The sequence below is a fragment of the Dermacentor albipictus genome, chromosome 7, assembly GCF_038994185.2.
Source record: "Dermacentor albipictus isolate Rhodes 1998 colony chromosome 7, USDA_Dalb.pri_finalv2, whole genome shotgun sequence".
In the NCBI taxonomy this organism is placed as follows: Eukaryota; Metazoa; Arthropoda; class Arachnida; order Ixodida; family Ixodidae; genus Dermacentor; species Dermacentor albipictus.
Genome location: NC_091827.1, coordinates 106,644,392 through 106,667,431, shown reverse-complemented (window position 1 = coordinate 106,667,431; position 23,040 = coordinate 106,644,392). Strand labels below are relative to the sequence as shown.

The 23,040-nt window shown below is 45.6% G+C and overlaps 1 long non-coding RNA gene across 2 annotated transcripts; it reads right to left on the bottom strand.

The window, feature by feature from the left end:
- Positions 1–606: 606 nt before the first annotated feature.
- LOC135901846 (uncharacterized) lies at positions 607–16,301 on the bottom strand. Of its 2 annotated transcripts, XR_011507228.1 has the most exons (4): positions 16,181–16,301; positions 13,055–13,260; positions 12,794–12,875; positions 607–736 (listed from the first exon to the last, which is right to left on the bottom strand). It is a non-coding gene; the product is annotated as an uncharacterized lncRNA (long non-coding RNA). The 2 variants fall into 2 exon arrangements; XR_010564288.1 differs by lacking the exon at positions 12,794–12,875.
- Positions 16,302–23,040: the final 6,739 nt, after the last annotated feature.

Below are 23,040 nucleotides of genomic sequence, written 5' to 3'. Positions count from 1 at the left end.
TGCCACTACCCCTGTATTCGGTCGCAATACCATGTGTTTCTACAGTGCCTAAAAATACTTATGACATAAGTGTCGGCATTACGCATGGAAAGGGTTCTGTCAGAATTTCATCCAAAACGCAGCCGTCCCTCGGATATGTGAGCTTTAGGTACAGGCTCTAACCCTTTGCCTGTAGATATATGCCTCAAAGCAGACGTCGGTGTAGAAGCATAAACGTAAATTATTCTATGCGCAGAATTGCATTTAAACCGGGTGTGAAATATCAAGTGCTCTCACTAAATTCTTTTAAAAGATAGGTCACCGCTACTCCATGTGCTCCTTTCATAGATAATGACAAAACAGAGCTGGCAAAGAGGCGGGTGAAACAGGCCACACATTTGTCAATTTTCACCCTATCCGTCGTCTCTGCCGTTTCGCCATTGTGTACGTAAGCCAACTAGCCCAGATCAGAGCGATTGTTTCATCATAGGTGAAGGAATTTGACATAAGTAGACAGAAATATCTAATTGTATATGACCGAAGGACACGAACGTTGTGACAGGACCGTGTTGCTCAAAGTTGCACGAGGAGACAACACACAAGGAAGTAAATGAACCAAAACAGAAAAATGGAACAGAAGAGTGTTTTATTTGCCAATCTGCAGTGTCAATTCTTCCATGACTGCAACATTTCAGTCATACCGCTTACGGTCACCACTGGTTGGCCTTACGCTGGTAAGATTTCCTCAAAGGCACACCTGAAATGTGCAGGTCCATTGGGTGTGAAAGTGAGCATGGGGTATGAATGCACAATAAATGTTTGCACATACTGACGTTTGACAATGTGGTGTTTTGCTGTCGAAATTGCGATTATGTGGTATTTTGTGGCGCAAGGTACAGATGTCGGAAAAGCCCGCCATGCAACAGGCGGTGTGGTATTGGTTAATACAGAGATGAATAACAGGGAATATGCAACATGACGTTAAAGACGCTTCGAAACAATCCCTGTAAAGCGTTCAATATATATCTGTATTAAAAGCATGACAGTGATAAGAGGCTTATTCTACGAACACGAAATATATTAGGAAGCAATCATACTGTAAAATGTCTTATTGAAAACAGTTTTAAAGAAGCGATACAGCCTGAACAAAAGCTCTCAATGTCAAGGGCCTGTAGGAATATGCTAACAAAACTCTAGCAGCAGAAGCCTCTGGTCAGGGTATGAGCTTGCTGGGAGCTCGGTTTAGCAGAGGCAGTTAACACACATTTTGAGAGGTTGAGAACAACGAGTAGACTGGCGTTATTCCTACAGTAAAACAGGTTTGTCAAGTGGCAGTGGTGGCGTCTCCGTCGGGCAGCCACCTGACGTCCCGGGAAAGAGCAGGGGGCAATGACCACCGCGTGGAGGCCAGGCGAGGTAACTGTATTTCACCGAAGCGAAGACAAACCACACTAACAGGTGGTCGCAAGACACTATGAATCTTTTTGGTTGATAACTTGCACTGAATCAACAACATAAAAAAGTTGAACCAATCCACGATTTAAAACCGAAGAACATCTTTGAAAAAAATATCTTCAATGAATGTGCGATGTAAAAACTGGGGGTGCAGGGATCATTGCCGGAGGAAAAAGAATATCCTGTCAGTATGCTAAAAAAGTACAATTTCCTTGGAGGTTCGCACTTCTTGATACAATTACGAGACGTGAAGGAAGGTTACTATTTAGCCACATTTACTACACTTTAAAGATTCAGCACACGTGCAGCAATAATTGTGTATGGTCTATGTGGGACCTACTTTTAGTTACAGAAGATGCCTTCAGCTAGTGTTATTTTTGTTATTGATGACAAATCTCCTTAGTTTGGCCAAATAAGATGCAGCGTATTGTAGACTTATACGCACCACATGTCACATTCTACGAGCTGCCTCTGCCATGGTATTAAACACGTTCCCGAAGCCATAAAGGTATTATTGAAGAGTTGACACCATTTTTTTACAATGCTAGCATAAACTCCGTGAATAACATCCTCCCACTAGGCGGTTGAACTATACTTTCCTGACATATCTTAATAGTGCGTATGTTTTGTGCGGGTGCAGTGACCACTGACGTCATTCTGAGTATAGGCTTTGTACAGGACTCGTTTTGAAACAAATAACCTACGGCATCATAGTGTAAGCGCAAACGTACAACACTTTTGTACATCTGAATGAGAGACTTTCTCTCACTGACGAGCGTTTTGTTCGGTACAACCTTTCGTATGTTCAATGTTTTGAGGCATTTTACCTTTAGAATGTTGTCATGTATTGAATCAAAGTTAATTTTCAAATAACTATAGGGCCTGAAAAACAGTGCTCTTTGTTCATTGTAAGTGCTGTACATGAAGTTCCATAAAGCGGACTTCTACATTCTTGTGGACATAACACGCAAACTTTTACAAGTGTAATATCGCAAGTGTTTTCGGTTTCACGCTTAGAGTGCATATTCAGGCTAAGCTGGAGTTGTCGCTCGTAGACTGCAGTTAAGCATGCCAGCCATGTGTGCGCCATATATATATATATATATATATATATATATATATATATATATATATATATATATATATATATATATATATATATATAAATGTGTATATATATATATATATATATATATATATATTTTACATTACTATAGCTACCGTTAGGGGGGAAGTGTGTCTGAACAATCATATTTCCCTAAAACTAACTTTGTTTCCCCTCATACTCTATGCGGACAACTCTCGCACCATTTCTATTTATTCCTCGAATCAATAAATATGGACATGAATATTTGTTTGAGGCCACATGCGTTTTGAATGACACCCTTGATGCGCACAGTGTTGTCGGTTGTTGATAGACCTTTCTGGGAACGACATTGATTAGACAAGCAATTTGTTATAAATAAAACAACACTGACAAACTGTTTGATATATCAACTGCGGTGCACCTCTTACGAAGAGCCATGACGTGTTCTGCTCACTTCAAATAACACTCACTTGGCACAGCTATAACATAATTGAAATATTACATCTAATAACGGTAATTTTCTTTTTACAAATGCTGGCTGTGTTGTTAACAAGCGTGATGACCTTTCTGACCTAATTGACACGTGTTGTGCAGATGTGGTCAAACGGAGGCATGGTAATTGTCGAAAGTGCGTGATAGCGAAATATTTTACTACAGAAGGGGTCAAGATTTATCGTTTTGAACGTGGCTCTATATCTGGAGGAGGCTCTTTGATGCCCCCCTTTCCGATCACATTTTCTCTTATTACGTTCCCATTGAGTTATATTGAGAAGTTGTTTTCGGATTCATGCGGATTATTCATTGAGACATTTTTTTGTTCGCCATCGGCCACCTAAGGCAGGGTATAATGTTTCTTGAATTTGCATCATTCTGTGCACGCTACAATCGTTAGGTTCGCACACGCACACATTTTTGTTTTAGGTGATGTTAATTTATCTAACGCCGATTGGTTAAGTTCTTTTCCTGTTCTAATGAATCATCCAGTGAAAATACCACATTTGTAAACTTACGTTACCATTTCAATTTCACTCAGTAAGTTACTAATCTTAAGAGACCCACTTAATCCATCGCTAACGTACTTCCTCTTATTTTAACAGCCCTTGACCTTCTGCATTCGCTAGCTTTCTTACCAGGGCTGAATGTTCCGTGTTAGCACAGCAGTGATTTGCTTTTAAATTAAAGCCGCTGGTGAACGATCCGTCAGTCAACCAAATTTCATCAGAGATTATAAGATGGCGAAATTTTCAGTTATTAGTAGGGAGCTTGCAACCTTTCTGGAAAACTCCATGCCAAGTTTTGAGGAGCACACTGAGGAACTGATGAATGTTAATTGGTCAGGGTGACTAGGCTTCGTATCAACAGGCCGCCCACAAATACAAAAATGCACTTAAGGACGACAAGGACACTTTCTTTTGGAATACTCTAGACGCTTTGCTAAAAGATGAGCCCTAAATGTTCTGTAGTGTTGCTAAGCATCCAAGCAAAAAGGTATTATGAATAACTAATCACCGTTGTGTTACCACTTCTCGTTTGCAGTGTTGTTAACTGTTCAACGATGTATTTGCAAAACATTTTTAGATTGGCGTGTTGAGTGCCTGCCGGAATTTGGTGACGTGAGTTTCCCAACAATGGTTCCACTACTAAAAGATTACGGTTATTCATTAGCCTCACTAACAATTTAAAGGTTTCGTTATGTGGTGTTGATATATAAACGCTACATTTTTGAAAAGTAGGGTTACTTATTCGTCGATTTTTGTATGGACTATTTGCCCCGACATTGAATTCAGGTACATTGCCTTGCGATTGAAACGTAGGCAAAGTAATGACGTTACATAAATATGGTGATACTCATTCTGCGATAAATTACAGGCCCTTGTGAATTCCTTGAGCGTGACATTTATTCTTATTTTGTTCACTCTATTGAAGCTCATTCCTCTCCCTCATCTCGTCAACATGGTTTCTGTAAGACATTCCCCTGGGAAAGGCATTAATTTAATTTGCTAAGGAACTTTGAGAAGCTCTACACTCGGTGTTTTATATCACTTGTGCGTTGTTAGATATCTCTGTAGCTTTAGAACTTGTCTTCTATGGCCTAATTTATCTTAAATCCAGGGAACTAAATCTTGACCCTAACATACTTGTATTCATAAAAACATTCTGTTTACCCTACAACAATTTGTAACTGCTACTGGCCACGATTCTTCTCACCTGTCTGTTCAGGAATTCCCCAAGGTTCTGCCCTTGGGCTCCTTCTGTTTCTAATTTAGGTAAACGATTTACCTGATTGTGTTGCCTCTTTTATTGGCCTATTTGCAGACGACTTTGTTTTATATCACATAATTTATCGTGGTATTGATTTCTTCGTGCAGTCTGATGTTAGCAATTTTTGTGGTTGTTGTAACAGATGGAAAATGAAACTGAGTGCCACGAAATACAAATTAATGAGAATTTCTCGTGAACATTACACCAGCGCTTGGTGTAATGGTTCCGTTTTCAAAGAAGTGACCACTTGAAAGTGCTCAAGAGTGAACATTAGCTGTAACCTGTCTTAGCAACCACATAATAATTATGTTGTTAGTAATGATATCAGCATCGATGGCTATCGTAACTCTTGAAAGGTCGCTTCTTCCAATAAACAGCGGCCTCGTCACCCCGTTTACCTCGCATCATCTTCCATACAACATCAGGCTCATTAAATTGAACTGCTACGATATTTTCATAGCGTATAAACAGTCCACGCGCAAAGTCAACCAATGAGTTATAGTCCTACGGCCTTGCTTAAGGAGTGTTGTACACTGTTCCTACAATCATTTCTTGTGATGAAAGAGTCAACGTCCTATATCAGTAGGCATTTTAAAAGCACTACAATGCAATTTGTTATCAATAAAGATTGCCACTCCGCCACGCTGCCTACAATGATTTATTTATATTAACAATGCAACTGCGGGTTCAGTGGACATAACAAAAAAACGTTAAAGTGCTGTCCTTATGTTTCAAAAAGTTACAATTAGAGGTGTCCTAAAAGCGTGCGATGATGCTACAAACCAACGGTATCATGTACATGACCAGGTGTTTTACAACACCACTCCTGTGTTGTATCGTATCTGGCGCAGCGCTGGCTTCGCATCTATGGCACGTGTGACGTGACAGATATCGGTATCGCCCATGACACATTGTGGTGAGGGAACACACCCTCTCCCACTTAGTGTATATATACACGGCTGTTGAATAAACGGGGACGCTTTCCGCTCCCCTTGCTTGGAGCCTCTGGTCATGTCTTGCCTGCGGCACCGCCCGATACATGGTGTCAGAAGTGGGATCAACGCCGACGTCCAGTCTTGGTGAACCGAAGATTATACTACAAGACCAGCCCCATGGACTTCCTGAAGCCACCAGGCCCGCTGAGCTCGGCTGGTGAAATTGCCAAGAACTGGCAGGCATTCAAGCAAAGGTTCGAATTTTTCCTCGCCGCGTCAGAACAGCCAACCGGCAAGCCTCGAACGGAATCATGCAAGACAGCACTTCTGCTGAGCGTTGCAGGCGAGGAAGCCATCGAGATCTTCAACACGTTCAGCTTTGGTGAAGACGAGAGCAGGAATGACTACGCCACTGTCATTGCGAAGTTCGATGCATATTGTGCGGCTCAGCAGAACGAAGTCCATGAGCGCTACGTTTTCCGTACGCGAGTCCAGGCCCTTGGTGAGCTTTTCGAACCTTTCTTGCGAGACTTAAAGAACCAGGCACGAGCATGTAACTTTGGCTCCCAAATGGACGCAATGATTAGGGACCAAATTGTTTATGAAACTAACGACGAGAAACTTAGAGAAAGGTTGCTGCGGGACACTACGCTGAATTTAGTGAAGGCTGAGCAGGCTGCTAAAGCAGCTGAAGCGACGGCAGCGCAACAAAAAGTTTGGGCACGAGACGAAAGCCACATTGACGCGATGCGTAAGGAACACCCAGGTAAACAAAGTGAGTTGCCCAGGCATTACAAGTGTCCTAAGTGCGCACGTATGCACCCGCCACGAAGGTGTCCTGCATTCGGGAAAACATGTCGCAAATGTCAACGCCCCAACCATTTCGCTATCTGCTGCAGACGATTTGCCGATATAGGCGAACTTCAGGGCGGTGAAGATAACTTTGACATTCTGGACGTGTCAAGCTGCGCACCAAAGCAACACGACTGGACAGTTGTCGGCCAAATCAAGAACGTACCACTTGAATTCAAGGTCGACACAGGAGCGCAAGCAAATCTACTACCTTTCGGTTGCTACCGCAAAATTCGCCCGAAACCGCCCCTGAAACCAAGCAGCGCGGTGTTGCGTTCGTATGGCGGAGGGGTTATCAAGCATGATGGCGTCATTCGTGCAGAATTAGCACTAGGTGACCGTTGCGCCGTCCTCGACTTCTTCGTGGTGTCCAAGGGGCATCAGGCCATCCTGGGCTTACAGGCTAGCGAAAATCTTGGACTTGTGTCACGCATACACGCAGTATCTCGAAACAGTTCCGAGGAATTCGCAAGAAACTTTCGCCACTTGTTCACAGGAACCGGGTGCGTTGAAAGGGTCTATCGAATGGTTCTACGTGACGACGCCACGCCAATCGTCCAAGCAGCCCGACGAGTGCCGCTGGCCCTACAGGAACCCTTGCGAGAAGAACTGGGACGTATGGAGCGCGCGGGCATCATAACCAAAGTCACCGAGCCCACAGACTGGGTAAGCCCATTGGTCATTGTTAGAAAGAAGGACGGGAAAATTCGAGTATGTATCGACCCCAGGAGGATTAATCAATGCATCAAGAGAGAACATTACACAATGCCGCGAAGAGAAGACATAGAGGCAGAGTTAGCGGGCGCTACAGTTTTCACCCGTCTTGACGCGAACTCTGGTTTTCACCAAATTCCGTTGGACAACGAAACCTCCCGAATTTGCACCTTTGCAACGCCATTCGGGCGCTACAGATTTCTGCGCTTACCGTTTGGTATAGCATCGGCGCCTGAGGTATTTCAGAAAACGCTAAATGAAATTGTTGAAGGCCTTCCTGGGGTCAGAGTATACGTTGATGACGTACTGGTGTGGGGGCCGTCGAGACAGGAGCATGACAGGAGCCTGGAGTCGGTACTGCAAGCAGCAGAACGCGGCGGTCTGACATTTAATCCGAACAAGTGTTCCATTGGTGTCGGTAAAATCGAGTTTCTTGGTGACGTCATTGACCAGGAAGGCATCAAACCAAGCCCGTCACTGACAAAATCAATGATTCAAATTCCACCGCCCACCGACAAGCTCGCAGTACAGAGGATGCTAGGAACCGTGAATTATTTCAGCAAGTTTATGCCGTCACTGGCCCAAAGGACGACGCTCCTCAGAAATCTTATAAAGCAGAATACTGCGTTTGACTGGACGCCTAATCACGCTGAAGAGTGGAAGCAGCTTTGCGAAAGTATAAGTAGAGCGCCTTTACTAGCCGTGTTCGATCGAACAAAAGCAACAAAGGTGTCATGTGATGCATCGCAAAACGGAATCGGCGCAGCGCTATTGCAGTGCCACCAGGATACATGGAAGCCAGCGCTGCGCCAGATACGATACAATGACGTCGCGTATGCCTCGCGGGCACTTACAGAGTGCGAACAACGTTACTCGCAAATTGAAAAGGAGGCCCTGGCGTTGGCATATGAATGCGAGAAGTTTAACCATTTTGTCTACGGTCGGCCGTTTATTCTAGAAACTGATCACCATCCCTTGATCGCCATCTCGCAGAAGGCCATTGGCGACATGCCCCCGAGGTTGCAGCGTTTTTTCCTGCGCCTTCTTCGCTATGACGTAAAACTTCAGTTCACACCAGGGAAGCAACTGCTTCTCGCTGACATGCTGTCACGTGCAACAACCGGACCCATCACGGGAAACGACGTCATCAACGACGACACTGAAGTGCACGCAGTAAGTGTTGTTTCTTCACTTGTCACCGATAACACCTGGAAGAGGTTGGCTACGGAAACTAGTCGGGATGAAGAATTAAAGCAAGTTCTTGTGGACTTGGCGGCAGGAAAAGCACTCCAAGGCTACTGGAAATCTTTTGAAGGAGAGCTTTCTCACGTGAACGGAGTCCTCTTAAAAGGGTGCAAAGTTGTAATTCCGGCTACGATGAGGAAAGAAACCTTGGAACGCGTTCATCAAGGTCATCTGGGCATCAATAAATGCAAATCACGGGCCAGGCATCTTGTCTTCTGGCCAGGAATAAACCGTGACATAGAAACTTTCGCACAGGCGTGTTCTGCATGCAAAACGTACGCGTACAGACAGCCCCAAGAGCCGTTACAGTTGCGCCCAGTACCTGATAAACCGTGGCATCGTGTCGGCATGGATATTTTTGAGCATGGTGGACGGTCATACCTGTGCGTCTACGACGCATTATCAAACTTTCCTGAAGTAGAGCTGCTAAAAGATACTACCGCGAAGACGGTCATTGAAGCAACAAGTGCAATTTTTGCTAGATACGGCATACCAGTTGAAGTTTGTTCGGATAATGGCCCACAATTTTCTAGCCACGCTTTTGCTGCGTTTGCCCGAAGGTACGACTTCATCCACACCACGTCCAGCCCTCGGTACCCCCAGTCCAACGGTCTGGCGGAAAAAGGCGTGCAAGTAGTTAAGAGGATTTTAAAGAAAAGCACTGAAATGAATCACGATTTTTGGCTTGGTCTTCTTGCCTACAGATCTACTCCAATGGAATCCGGACCATCACCTGGCGAAGTACTTCAAGGAAGACGACTACGGACAACGTTGCCCGACGTCCGGCCCTGCCCAGGTCGCAGCGTACAGAAGCATCGTCAGACCGACCGTTGCAGCCGACGACTACCACCACTCAACCCCCGAGACACGGTACGCATCAGAGAAGGGGAGTGGGCCACCAAAGGTCAAGTCGTTCAAGCTGCGACATATCCCCGGTCGTATAACATAATCACTGAGGATGGCAAATTCCTGCGGCGCAATCGGCGACATCTGCTGCCTACAAGAGAAGCTTTTCGACAAAGAGGCCTTTGTGACTCTGAGGAAGACCTCCGCCAAGGGGCTGCCGGAAGACCTTCACCATGCAGCAGCAACACTGTCGCCGAGTCACCGGCCACAACTGGCCACATTACCGCCTCATCCAACGCTCCTGCATGCTTGCAGCAGAACCAAGAACCTGCATTCAGAAGGTCAACCCGAGAGCGAAGGCCCCCACAGAGGCTTACTTATAATCGAAGCTTTGTGCAAGTTCCCTAAATCGCGTTCTCAATATTCATTTCTACTAATGTTCTTTCCTGTGTTTTTTTTTGCTCCTTTGAAAGAAAAGGGGATGTATCGTATCTGGCGCAGCGCTGGCTTCGCATCTATGGCACGTGTGACGTGACAGATATCGGTATCGCCCATGACACATTGTGGTGAGGGAACACACCCTCTCCCACTTAGTGTATATATACACGGCTGTTGAATAAACGGGGACGCTTTCCGCTCCCCTTGCTTGGAGCCTCTGGTCATGTCTTGCCTGCGGCACCGCCCGATACATGTGTCACCGAGTAAAATATTCAGCAGCGCCGACACGCCTATCTTGCAACAGATTTGGTGTGCCCAACTAATGTGCCATCTGCAAGAGGCACCCAGTATTTCCCTGACTTGTCTACCTCCGCTCAATTCCTTTCCTTGTTCGTGGCTTTAGACTGAACTCTCCTGCCTTTTATCCTCTCTTAGCTGCTGGCGTCAAATGTATCCGCCATACGGCGGTCATGTCTAGAGACAAACGTGGTCAGAACCCTTTCAGCTAACAAACTATAAAATGGATGGATGACAGGCTTTCGCTGTTTTCGTTGCTGCAATTGGTATATCATCAGGCCCGTTTTTCGACTGCGACTGCAGCGAGTAAAGGTACAATCAGCCAATTTTCAGCACTGACAAAATATTGTGTGCCTAAATTAGCCGTCGTTTTAATACTAGCGGTGATAAAGCCGCAAACAAAGCGTTGTGTGAACGTAGCCGTAGCGGCATATTGGCTTCTTATTGAGTTTTCGGGGACTATAACGATCTAAGTAAAAAATGAATTGTAATGTCGAGCTCTTTTGCGCATCTTTCTGGTACCACATTCGCGACCGTCACTGCAATAGCGCTGCATTTTTAAAGCAGAACTGCCGAATAAAACAAAAGTGTGCTAATGTTTTTAGGGCTCGCGGTACGCTCTAAGTTCAGAGCACTGCTACCACCCGCTACTTAATTACGTGGTGTACTGGGTGGTAAAGACGCACGAAAGTTTTATTGTAGCTAGAGACGAAAGCCTTACATGACGTACATGACTTACATGACGTATAGCCTGTCGGCTGAAGCATGCCACAGTAGAGGCCGAAGGGTGCCGTAAATTTTTCATGCACACAAACAAGGTACGAAAACACTCAAGTTAAGCAAAGCTACAGGCCTTAAAAGTTCCGGAGGACAGAGTTCCTGCGCCCCTTTTGAAGCGCCCCCAATGTTACAAAGCATATTTCTGCGGTCACGTCGCTGCGCTCAATGAGTTCTGTGTTTGAGGGAGCGCGCGCGCTCTTCTCAAATTTCCTTTAGTGATAATTCGAGCTGCGTGTGCTGTCTCCATCTCTCGTTGCACGTGCGCTTGTTCTCCCTCTCTCTATGCTGGCAGCTGTCACTCTGCCTTTGGTCTTCACTTGTATGCGACGCTCATTCGCACAGCGCGTGCTACTTTGCACGTGGTCCTCACACTGCGTTTGCTCTTTCTCTCATTGCTCACGGCGCTCGCGGCGTGTTAGCTCCTCTCTCGCGCAAAGCAATCAGTCGCGCTACGCGTGCTTTCTTTGCTCGCCGCTGTCGCATTGACCGTGTCCCCTCTCCGATCGCTCGCGGTGCTCGCCGTCTCTCGTTATACTAGGCGCTCTGTCGAGCTGAGCGTTTTCTCTTAGCTCGTGGCTCTCGCAATGGGCATGCACTCTTTCCATTACTCAGCGCATTCGCGCTGAATTTGCTCTTCTTTTTGTACACGCTGCGCTCAGTCGAGCTACGTGTTCTCTCTATGCTCGTGGCTCTCGTCCTCGGCGTGTAGTCTCTCTCATGGCTCGCTGCGCCAGCGGGGCATTTTTTCCTAGCATTGTAAACGGGGCGCTCATTCTGGCTACACGTGGCCTCTTTGCTTTTGACAAGTCACGCTGGACGTGCCCTCTCGCATTGTTCGCGGCGCTCGCGCTGAATTTGCTCCTCGCTTGTACACGCGGCTCTCAGCCGCGCTGTGCGTGCTCTTTTTGCTCAGGGCGCTCGCGCTTCCAGAACTGTCACGCTGCACGTGCTCTTATAGCTCGTGGCAATCGTACGGCTCGTGCCTTCTGTCTCGTTGCTCGCGGCGTTGGCGCTGCATTTGCTCCTCTGCGGCACTGCGCGTGCCCTTCAGCTCGTCCGTCGGAGCACTCGCCCTGCGTTAGCTGTTGTCTCGCACGGGCTGCTCTGTCGCGCTGCTCGCGCTTTCTTTGTTCATTAGGCTCGAACTGCGCGTGTCCTCTGTCGTTTTGCTCGTGTCCCTCGCGCTGCATTTGCTCCTCTCTCGTCGTACACGAGATGTTCATTTGCCCTACGCGTGCTCTTTTTGCTCGTGTCAATCGCACTGCGGGTACAGCCGCTCTCGTTTCTCAGGGCGCTCAGCTGCTATCTCCTAAGGGGCGCTTAGTCTCGCTGCTCGTGCTGTCTTTGCTCGTGGCTCTCGCAGTGGGCGTGCCTTCTGATTTTTGCTCGTTGCACAAGCGGTGTATTTGACTCCTTCTCTCTGTACACACGAAGCTCGGTCGCGCTGCGCATGCTCTCTTTGCTCGTGCCACTCGCGCTGCACGTGTTCACTGTCTCCTTGCCAAAGGCGCTCGCGTTGCATCCACCGCAACTTTCTCGAAAGTGGCACCCTGTTGCGCTTCGCCTGCTCCTTGCGCGTGACTCTGGCACTGCGCGTCGTCCCTGTCGCGTTCTTTATGACCCACACACTGCGTTTACTCATTTCCCAGGCCTGGTATTCAGTCGCGCTGCGCGTCCTCTTTACTCGTGCTGCTCGTACTGCGCGTACTCGCTGGCTTGCTGCTTGCAACGCTCGTGCTGCATTTTCTCCCCTCTCGCTTACACGTGACGCTGTAGTGCGCTGCGCTTTACAGTGTTTAGGTGTATCGCTCTTGCTCATATAATGTGCTCCATGTCCAAACAACGGATGGATATTTGTTGATACAGATGAATTGGGAATAAAAAAACAGGGGAGCCTGCTTACACGTAAATTCAGACGGGCATGGAGCACGGAAGCAGTAAACCTTCCTGCAAACGCAGTATCTTCCTATTGCACAGAACACCGCCTGCAATAAATAATAAACGTGTCCCTTCATAAAACGCAGATGTTGGCATTGGCAGCATGCGCAATAACCCAATTCATACAGTGCATTCACTCATTGCATGCTCAGAATCCGTTTTAAGATTAAGCAGAGAACCTCCTTTACTGTGTTACAGTATTCATAAAGTATCAATATACGCTCACTGCGCAACAGCTCCGGTCAGTTCTTGGCCCAATGACCCAATTGCCTCCAATTTTGGGATGGTTAAAGGAAAACGGCAAGTGATAGCTGCCATGGTCATGCGTATACCATCCTTGAGGATTGTAGGCGTTCCAGTAGGCGTACTCGTTCTGCTGATACGGACTAGTGTTCAGCGACTGGTACTTGCGAATTGAGTTTGTCAGAGATGCTGAAAAAAATTCGCCTTTTCAGATACGGCATCGTGACTGTATCACAAAGCTCGCAAATCAATCTACTATGAAGAAGTTCTCACTGCTATAAAAAAACTACCAGCCTGTCGCAAAAAGGGTATAACTACTTTACTTAAATAATTTTAATTACCTGCTTTCCTTGTTGTAGTACGTACTACAAAATATTCAATGCATTTAAATTGCCTTCAATAGAGTGACAATCAGTAAGTAGTGCTGTCTCCAAATGTGAGATGATTGAAGAGAATAAGCACATCTTTCGGCCCCATGGAATTCCGCTACCTACGGACAAATGACAGAAAACTGTATATATATATATATATATATATATATATATATATATATATATATATATATATATATATATATATATATATATATATATGTGTGTGTGTGTGTGTGTGTGTGTGTGTGTGTGTTCATGAACGTAAAATTACTGTCAGTGGGAGTTTCTGGACAGTTACCGTCATCTAATAGGCGACATTTGAGAACACCAGCACATCATAATCATCAGCCTATTTTATGTCCACTGCAGGACGAAAGACATTCCCGTGATTTGAATTTATACCTGTCCAGCGTCAACCGATTCCAACTAGCGCCTGCGAATTTCTGAATTTCATCACTCCACCTAGCCCTTTGCCGTCCTCGGCTGCGCTTCCCTTCTCTTTGCAGCCATTGTGTAACCGTAATGATCCACCGGTTATCTTACCTACGCATCACATGACCTGCCCATCTCACTTTTTCCTCTTTTCTCCGTTTGCTCTCTGATATACACCGCTTTCTTCCTTATTCTTAACGTTACGTCTGACGTTCTTCTTTCCATCGCTCATTGCGCGGCCCTTAAGTTCTTTTTAGCTTCTTCGCAAGTCTCCAAGTTTAAACCCCATACGTTAACAGCGGTAGAATGCACTTATTGTACAACTTTCTTTTCAGTAATAATGGTAAGCTAGCAGTCAGAATCTGACAATGCCTCCCTATGCGCTCTAACCCATTCTTATTGGTCTGTAAATTTCCTTCTCATGATCAGGGTCCCCTGTGAGTAATTGACCTAGGTAAACGTACTCTTTCCGGCTCTAGAGGCTGATTGGGGATCCTGAACTCTTCTTCCCTTGCCCTGCTACGGATCATTATCTTGGTCCTTCTGCATATTACACTCAACCCCGCTCTTACACACTCTCTGTTAAATTCCTCACTCGTTTGTTGTAACTCGTCCCCAGTGTTGCTCAACAGGGCACTATCACCTACAAGCCACAGGTTGCTGAGATATTCACCCTTGATCCTTCCTCCTAAGCCTTGCTAGTTTATTAGCTTGAGTACTTCTTCCAAAGACGCAATGAATATCATTAGAGAGATTGTGCTTGCTTGTCTGACGCCTTCCTTTATAGGTATGTGCCTACTTTTGGGGGGGAGAATTAAGGTAGCTGTGAACTTGCTGTAAATATTTTCGAAGATATCTATGTAAGCGTCATCTATACTCCTGGATTACGTAACGTCTCTTTGACTGCTGGTATCTGAACTGAATCAAATGCCACAAGTACATTGTTCCCTAATGTCGGTAATAATTACGCAGACGATGTATGCCTGCACTCAGGAAACTCTTGTTTCATTACTCTGCATGGCAATATTACTTTTGCACTGACTATTCATTGATAACGATTATCGTGCCTTCTTGCGTGCTCTACAGCATGAGCTCTTGTGCTCGCTATTATACTCTTCCACTCGTAGCAGAGGGCTATTGTTTGCGAAAAGTAGAGAATTATTTGACAACTATGAACACTGCTTATCCTTTCGCAAGATATATAAACCAACTACAAATCATTGTTTTTTAAGAATTTCACACGCACTGTATAAAGGCCCGCACGTGCGCACTTAAGTAAGCACAACTTAAACACGAATAAGTTCAACTAGTTGGTTATGCTATAAATGGGGCTCGTATATTTTTTTCGTTCACATGTAAGGGGTTAGTGCAATAATTTTGGGGCCAGCTAGAATGTTTTTGGCGACTGGAAGCTATCAATACCCACATATTTTTTTCTGAACAGTTGTAATCCATATTATACTGCTGACACGTGATTTCTTGAGCAAATGTACTGGAACACAAATTATTTCTCGAAAAGATTTTGCACGCGCTTACGTCAATTGAACGAGTCCATTGCATGATAATTTTTTGCATTTTATTCAAATTAAAATACTTGCCACGGAAGGCCTCGACTGTGCAAAAAGAGTTTTTAGGCGCTATGATCGAGCACTTCCTGAAAAAAATGTATCCAATATGAGCATAGATCACAACGTTGGCTTGACGTTCGAGGTCCCGACACAAGACAGCAATTAGTGCCGCTTCCTGCTTGACTGAATGAGAGGAAAAAGCTTTTACTTACGCAGGCACTCCACAGAATTTCTCGCTCTAGCATGCACAATCTGACTGAACTTACTACAGACAATGTGTTTCCCTCTTTGTTTATCTGTCAAAAATATCTAAAGGTATTTCTCACGAAAAATCAGAAAGTGGTGATAAAATATTATGTTTTGGCCCATCCCATAAAATCTTGCGAACACTGTGAGTTAAAAGTAGGATTAACTGAAGCAATGCACGGAGTAGGAGAAAATCTCCATATTTTAAAAACGACACCATCCAGAAGCATGCCAGTAAAGATCAACTAAATTCTTAAACAAGCAACAATACGAAGGTCAGATAGTGCATCATTTCTGTAGGATCACTCATAAGGGTTGCTTTTCACTCCAGAACAAGCACCGAAAAGAAGGAGAATGGTGCACAATATGAGGATTCAGCAGTTGTAGCCGGATAGAAATTCACGCATCAAACGCCCAAGAGCTTCATACATATGGGCAAAATATTCTAAATTACATCTATATCAGAAATGCATTCCAATTTATACCTACCTACAGACATCAGAAATATAGCAGTGGCCAAAGGTTGGATGCCCATCGTCTAACGTGGGCCGCTCTAGGTCTGTTCTATTGTAAACTACTCTCTGCAAGACTACTGTGCTCCCACAGCGAGAAGATATACTGACCCGCAGATGGCAGATTTCATGCTGAATTGTTTTTTCTAGATTATAATGGAAGAATTCACATTGAATAAAAGAAAAACCCTTTGTGTGTTAACAGTGCTATGTCGTAAGTGCAACGCGTCTGTCTTGCCAAGGACATGCTGCCTTAAACACTAAAGGGGCTCATTGCGTTGGAAGGATTATCCCGCCGGCGTAGAGAACAGGCGCTCGCATATCTCCCGCTTTAATTTGCTTCACGGTGTCAAAAAAGTCTCATAAAATCTATACAGCAATGTTTATTTTGCACGCTACATAGATAACTGCGTATATAGGATCTACTACGCGCATATTTTTCAATTTATATTCAGCCTATAAGATCGCAAATGATACCACGATTTATGGCCTGAAAACTTTCATTTTGTTACACGTTCAATTATTAGGTCATGAACAACGGCGACCGAAGAAGCTGTCGCCGGCTGCCGTGTAAATGCAACGGAGTCTTTCTCGCGTGCTATTGAGCGGGCAGAAGTGGTGCGTGTCTGACACAACGATACGAGCACCGATACAACGAGTTCACCTAACAGAAATAAGGGTACCCGTGTTCTCCTTTTACCTTGATTTGAAGTGCTTCTGGCAACATTTGGAGGCCACGACCCATAACAACCGTGAACTGTCCGACACAAAAAAAAGTTTTCACATTTGAAATCATACATAACCGGAACTGATAAGCGTGCAATCGAAGGTGTGCGACTGGCAGCAGCGAACTATGAAGTAGTGGTAAGAATGCTCCGAGAGAGGTTTGGTCGTCCTACCGCGCTTGGGGACGACCATATCGACAGTTTGCTTGACACCACACCTGCCAACCGCTCTTCTCAGTCATCGGAGCTGCGGGAACTTGACGCAGAGGAGCACTTTCCTAGAAGCTGCCTCGATACTCTCGGGGTTCGAGCGTCCCAATTCGCTGTCGTTCACCGAGTCGTTATGCAGTCACTCCTAGGTGATATCACCACTTGAGGATATTAACACGGATACTTGTCTTTATCGGGCGATAAGTTTTGCCGCCGAACAAATGTTATCGCACAGCGCGGGACGCGCCTGCATGTATCCGAAGTTTCTGGAAAGTTATCGATGCTCCTATCCGCTGTCTGTTGTCGCCGAACGTTGTGTTATCTGATTTCATCGCTTCACACGAATGGTGTTGAACATTTTAGAAGGCATGCGGGTCCCAACGTTTAATCTGGAACATGCGATGATTGCTGTATAAAAGCCGACGCGCTTGACCCGCTGATCAGATTTTCGACGATCGCCGAGCGTGTTCGCCGCTATCGTTGTGCTATAAGTGTAGCCTGTTTTTGCTTCACGGTGTCAAAAAAGTCTCATAAAATCTATACAGCAATGTTTATTTTGCACGTTACATAAATAACTGCGCATCTAGGATCTACTACGTGCATATTCTTCAATTTAATTTCAGCCTATAAAATCGGAAATGAGACCACTATTTATGTCCTAAAAACTTTCATTTTGTTACACGTTCAATTATTAGGTCATGAACGACGGCGACTGAAGCAGCTGTCGCCCGCTGTCATGTAAATGCGGCGGAGTCCTTCTCGCGTGCTATTGAGCGGGCAGAAGTGGCGTGTGTCTGACACAACGATACGACCACCGATACGGGTTCACCTAACAAAACCAAGGGTACCCGTGTTCTCCTTTTACATTGAGTGGGAGTGCTTCTGGCAACATTTCGAGGCCACGACCCATAACAACGACGAGCTGTCCGACACAAAAAACATTTTCAGCGTAAGTTACAAGGGGCTCTCACCATAGTTGAGTTTCATGCGGCAGTTAACTGTCCTCCGCTCACCTAGTCGGAGGACGACGTCACATCTGTAGCGGTTTCGACGCGCTCGCACTTCTTAGTCGGAAAGCATCTCGTCGCTTTGCCATGAGAAATAGAAAACCCTTCTCTTAGTACAGGTATCCGTCACCTTCGATGATGGGCTCGGTATCGAGAACAGCTGCTTTGGAGGCTTTGGAAAGCTGTGGAAGGAGTATTACCTTCTTTTCCTGCGCGGAAGCCACCACAGCAAGCATATGCTGTCATCGAACTTAAAGCCTGAGGATGTACTTATTGCTGCGTAGCACCCTCGGCGACGCAGCAGAGGGTGCTAAGAATCCCAAGCTCGGGACAGGCCTCCATTAGAATATGAATCTGGCAACATTTAATGCTAGAACGTTATCTAGTGAGGCGAGTCGAGCAGTGCTATTGGAGGAATTAGAGGGCAGTAAATTGGATATAATAGGGCTCAGTGAAGCTAGGACGCCGAAAGAAGTATATGCAGTGCTAAAAAGCGGGCACGTCCTGTGCTACCGGGGCTTAGTGAAGAGACGAGAACTAGGAGTCTGATTCCTGGTTGATAAGAATATAGCTGGTAACATACAGGAATTCTATAGCATTAACGAGAGGGTGGCAGGTCTTGTTGTTAAACCTAATAAGAGGTACAAAATGAAGGTTGTACAGGTCTACGCCCCTACATCCAGTCATGATGACCAGGAAATCGAAAGCTTCTATGAGGACGTGGAATCGGCGATGGGTAAATTAAAAACAAAATACGCTATACTTAGCAGGATGCGTTGTTGGGCAAGTTGGTTCATTGTAATAGGAAGCATTGGTTGCGGTTTCTAGACAATCACATGTAAGAAGACAGGACATGTGCTGTGTTTTCCTGTCCTGCCTTCTTACATGTGATTGTCTAGAAAGAGCAATCAATGTTTCCTAATACACTATACTGATGGGCGACTTCAATGCCAAGGTAGGCAAGAAGCAGGCTGGAGACAATGCAGTGGAGGAATATGGCATAGGCACTAGGAATAGCAGGGGAGAGTTATTAGTAGAGTTTGAGAAACAGAATAATATGCGGGTAATGAATACCTTCTTCCGCAAGCGGGATAGCCGAAAGTCGACGTGGAGCAGCCCGAACGGTGAGACTAGAAATGAAATAGATTTCATACTCTGCGCTAACCCTGACATCATACAAGATGTGGACGTGCTCAGAAAGGGGCGCTGCAGCGACCATAGGATGGTAAGAAGTCGAATTAGCCTAGACCTGAGGAGGGAACCGAAAAAACTGGTGCATAAGCAGTCGATCAATGAGTTAGCGGTAAGAGGGAAAAGAGAAGAATTCCAGATCAAGCTACAGAATAGGTATTCGGCTTTAACTCAAAAAGAGGACTTTAGTGTTGAAGCAATGAACGACAATCTTGTGGGCATCATTAAGGAGTGTGCAATAGAAGTCAGTGGTAAATCCGTTAGACAGAATACCAGTAAGCTATCGCAGCAGACGAAAGATTCGATCAAGAAACGCCAATGTGTGAAAGCATCTATCCCTACAGCTAGAATAGAACTGGCAGAACTTTCCAAGTTAATCAACAAGCGTAAGACAGCTGACATAAGGAAGTATATTATGGATAGAATTGAACATGCTTTCAGGAACGGAAGAAGCCTAAAAGCAGTGAAGAAGAAACTAGGAATTGGCAAGAATCATATGTATGCGTTAAGAGACAAAGCCGGCAATATCATTACTAATATGGATTAGATAGTTCAAGTGGCTGAGGAGTTCTATAGAGATGCATACAGAACCAGTGGCACCCGCGACGATAATGGAAGAGAGAATAGTGTACAGGAATTCGAAATCCCACAGGTAACGCCGGAAAAATTAAGGAAAGCATTGGGTGCTATGCAAAGGCAGAAGGCCGCTTGGGAGGATCAGGTAACAGCAGATTTGTAAAAGGATGGTGGGCAGATTGTTCTAAAGAAACTGGCCACCCTGTATACGCAATGCCTCATTACTTCGAGCGTACCGGAATCTTGGAAAAACGCTAACATAATCCTAATCCATAAGAAAGGGAATGCCAAAGACTTGAAAAATTATAGACCGATCAGCTTACTGTCCATTGCCTACAAAGTATTTACTAAGGTATTTGCAAATAGAATCAGGAACACCTTAGACTTCCGTCAACCAAAGGACCAGACAGGATTCCGTAAAGGCTACTCAACAATAGACCATATTCACACTATCAATCAGGTGATAGAAAAATGTGCTGAATATAACCAACCTTTATATATAGCTTTCATTGATTACGGAAAAGCGTTTGATTCAGTCGAAAGATCAGCAGTCACAGAGGCATTGCGGAATCAGGGTGTAGACGAGCCGTATGTAAAATGCTGAAAGATATCTATAGCGGCTCTACAGCCACCGTAGTCCTCCACAAGAAAGCAGCAAAATGCCAATAAAGAAAGGCGTCAGGCAGGGACATACGATCTCTCCAGTGCTGTTCACCGCCAGTTTACAGGAGGTATTCAGAGACCTGGAGTGGGAAGAATGGGGGATAAAATTTGATGGAGAATACCTTAGCAACTTGCGATTCGCTGATGATATTGCCTTGCTTAGTAACTCAGGGGACCAACTGCAATGCATGCTCACTGACCTGGAGAGCCAAAGCCGAAGGGTGGATTTAAAAATTAATCTGCAGAAAGCTAAAGTGATGTTTAACAGCCTCGGAAGAGAACAGCAGTTTACGATTGGTAGTGAGCAACGTTACTAGATTACCTCTTTCAGTTTGCAAACTCCGGCGCCGCAGGTGTCACCCTTCGATGTTCCGCCGAGCGAGGGCGCCCTCGTCTCTGTTTGACCGGTCTCGTTGGGTCTGACGGTGGCGACGGCTGCTTCGGCGAGTGTCGGCGGCGCGTCTGTCTTTTTGAAACTTCTCTGGCGAAGTCATCGCAGGCTTGGCCCCGTGCCGAGTGTTTCTTCGTTGCCTTTAACTGTGTTGTGGAGTGATCACTATCCCTGTGAGTGCGAACGAGATCTATCGACGCAGCTCGTATGGCGTGTGCTCCCGCTGCAAGTTGTCACATTCGCGACCACGTGCGGGTTCCTTGCGCCCGAGCTGGGCGTCTTGCGGATCGTGCGACGTAGTTTCACTTGCTTACTTCAAATCAAGGCAAAAACAGCTTCACAACGTAATGTGCGACTACGGTTGATCGCCGTTGATTATCGCAAGTGCATATATATCGTGTCTGGCTGTGACGTGTCCTGAATCTGATAAAACATGCATCGTTGCTTTGTTACTAGTTGCCGAAGTGCCTACGATTCGACGAAATCCACGGCTGAAAAAAAAAATTTTTTTAAGCCACCCGCTGACACGGTCCGCTTTCAACGTACAGTGGCGACGGGCTATACCCAGATCGGATAAGGAGCTATCCAGCTCATGCGCCGTTTGCGACTTCCACTTTCACGAGGAAGATATTGCGAAGGACTTCATTCACAAAATTCATGGTGACGTAGTTGTCATACCGCGTGACAAGTGGGCTCTTAAGGAAGATGCCGTGCCGCGCATATTTCCCCCAGGCGGCACGTCAGGTTGGGCCAACGTTGGAAACATATTGGCACTTCTTGGCCCAATGATGGCCTAAGATTAACAGCGTGGTTCCAATATTGGCAGTGCCATTCTGGTTCCTGGCCCAATGTTGGCCTAAGGTTAACAACGTGGCGCCAATATTGGCTGTGCCATTCTGATAGACATCCAACGTTGGCCCACTTTACACAGTCAGTAAACAATATTGGCTTTGCCATTCTGATAGAGATCCAATGTTGGCCCACTTTACACAGTCAGTAAACAATATTGGCTGTGCCATTCTGATAGAGATCCAATGTTGGCCCACTTTACACAGTCAGTAAACAATATTGGCTGTGCCATTCTGATAGAGTTCCAATGTTGGCCCACTTTACACAGTCAGTAAACAATATTTGCACTGCCGTTCGACAAGGTGGGAATTATTGGACCAACTTTCGTACGGATTTGCCAATATGGATTGCTAGTTGGCTTTCATTGGAGGACATTGGCCCGTAATAAGCCAATTTTCGCCTTGTCGGTTTTTAGTGCTCTACGACTTGCTGAAATTGAACAACATGTCTTGAAAACTAACGCACTTCGTGATCACAGGCACACTGTGCAGGAACCAGAAATATGTTTGCAAGCTGCGACCCCTTCAACAGAGCTGGCACCACGTTTATTAATTCGCTTGACACGGGATATAAGCAATACCATTTTTGTTGAGGTTTAATAACAGCTCACTTATATGCTTATCTGCCATGGGAGACGGGCTCACTTCGGCGACAGACAGGGTTGTTCACAGCAGGGTAGGGGTTCTAACGCCTTCCGCTTAAGTGTGCTCCACACGTACGTGATAACCGATGGTGTATTAATTACTGAATGGTGAAAACCAATTACGGCGAACACATACGTTTGCATTACGGGCTCTGGCAGCATGTCAGATATTTGCGTAGTATGGTATTCGCAAGTGGTCAACTGATCCATTTGTGGGCGGTTGCCCAGTGCTTGAAGCTTCTACATTAGCTCTCGCTAATTTATTTCCTGTCACCTTGGGCAGAAGTAAACAAAGTACTGCAATCTTGTAATGTTTGCTATCAGGTTGTGCTAGGAGATGTGCTTCGAAGTCGAAGTCTGCGCCCCAGCCGCAGACCTGGGGCGCAATCTACAGCTTGCCTTCTTTCTCGGCGCCGTCGGCGCAAAAAGGCCTTCGACTCGGTCATCGGTGTCGACGGCATGTCGACAGTTTGTCCTTCAAATCTGATCAAACCTTACACACACATTTACACGTGAATAATTCTGGAAAGCCAGATAAAAAAGATTAAACATGAAAATCTTGTTTAATGAACAACTCGCTGT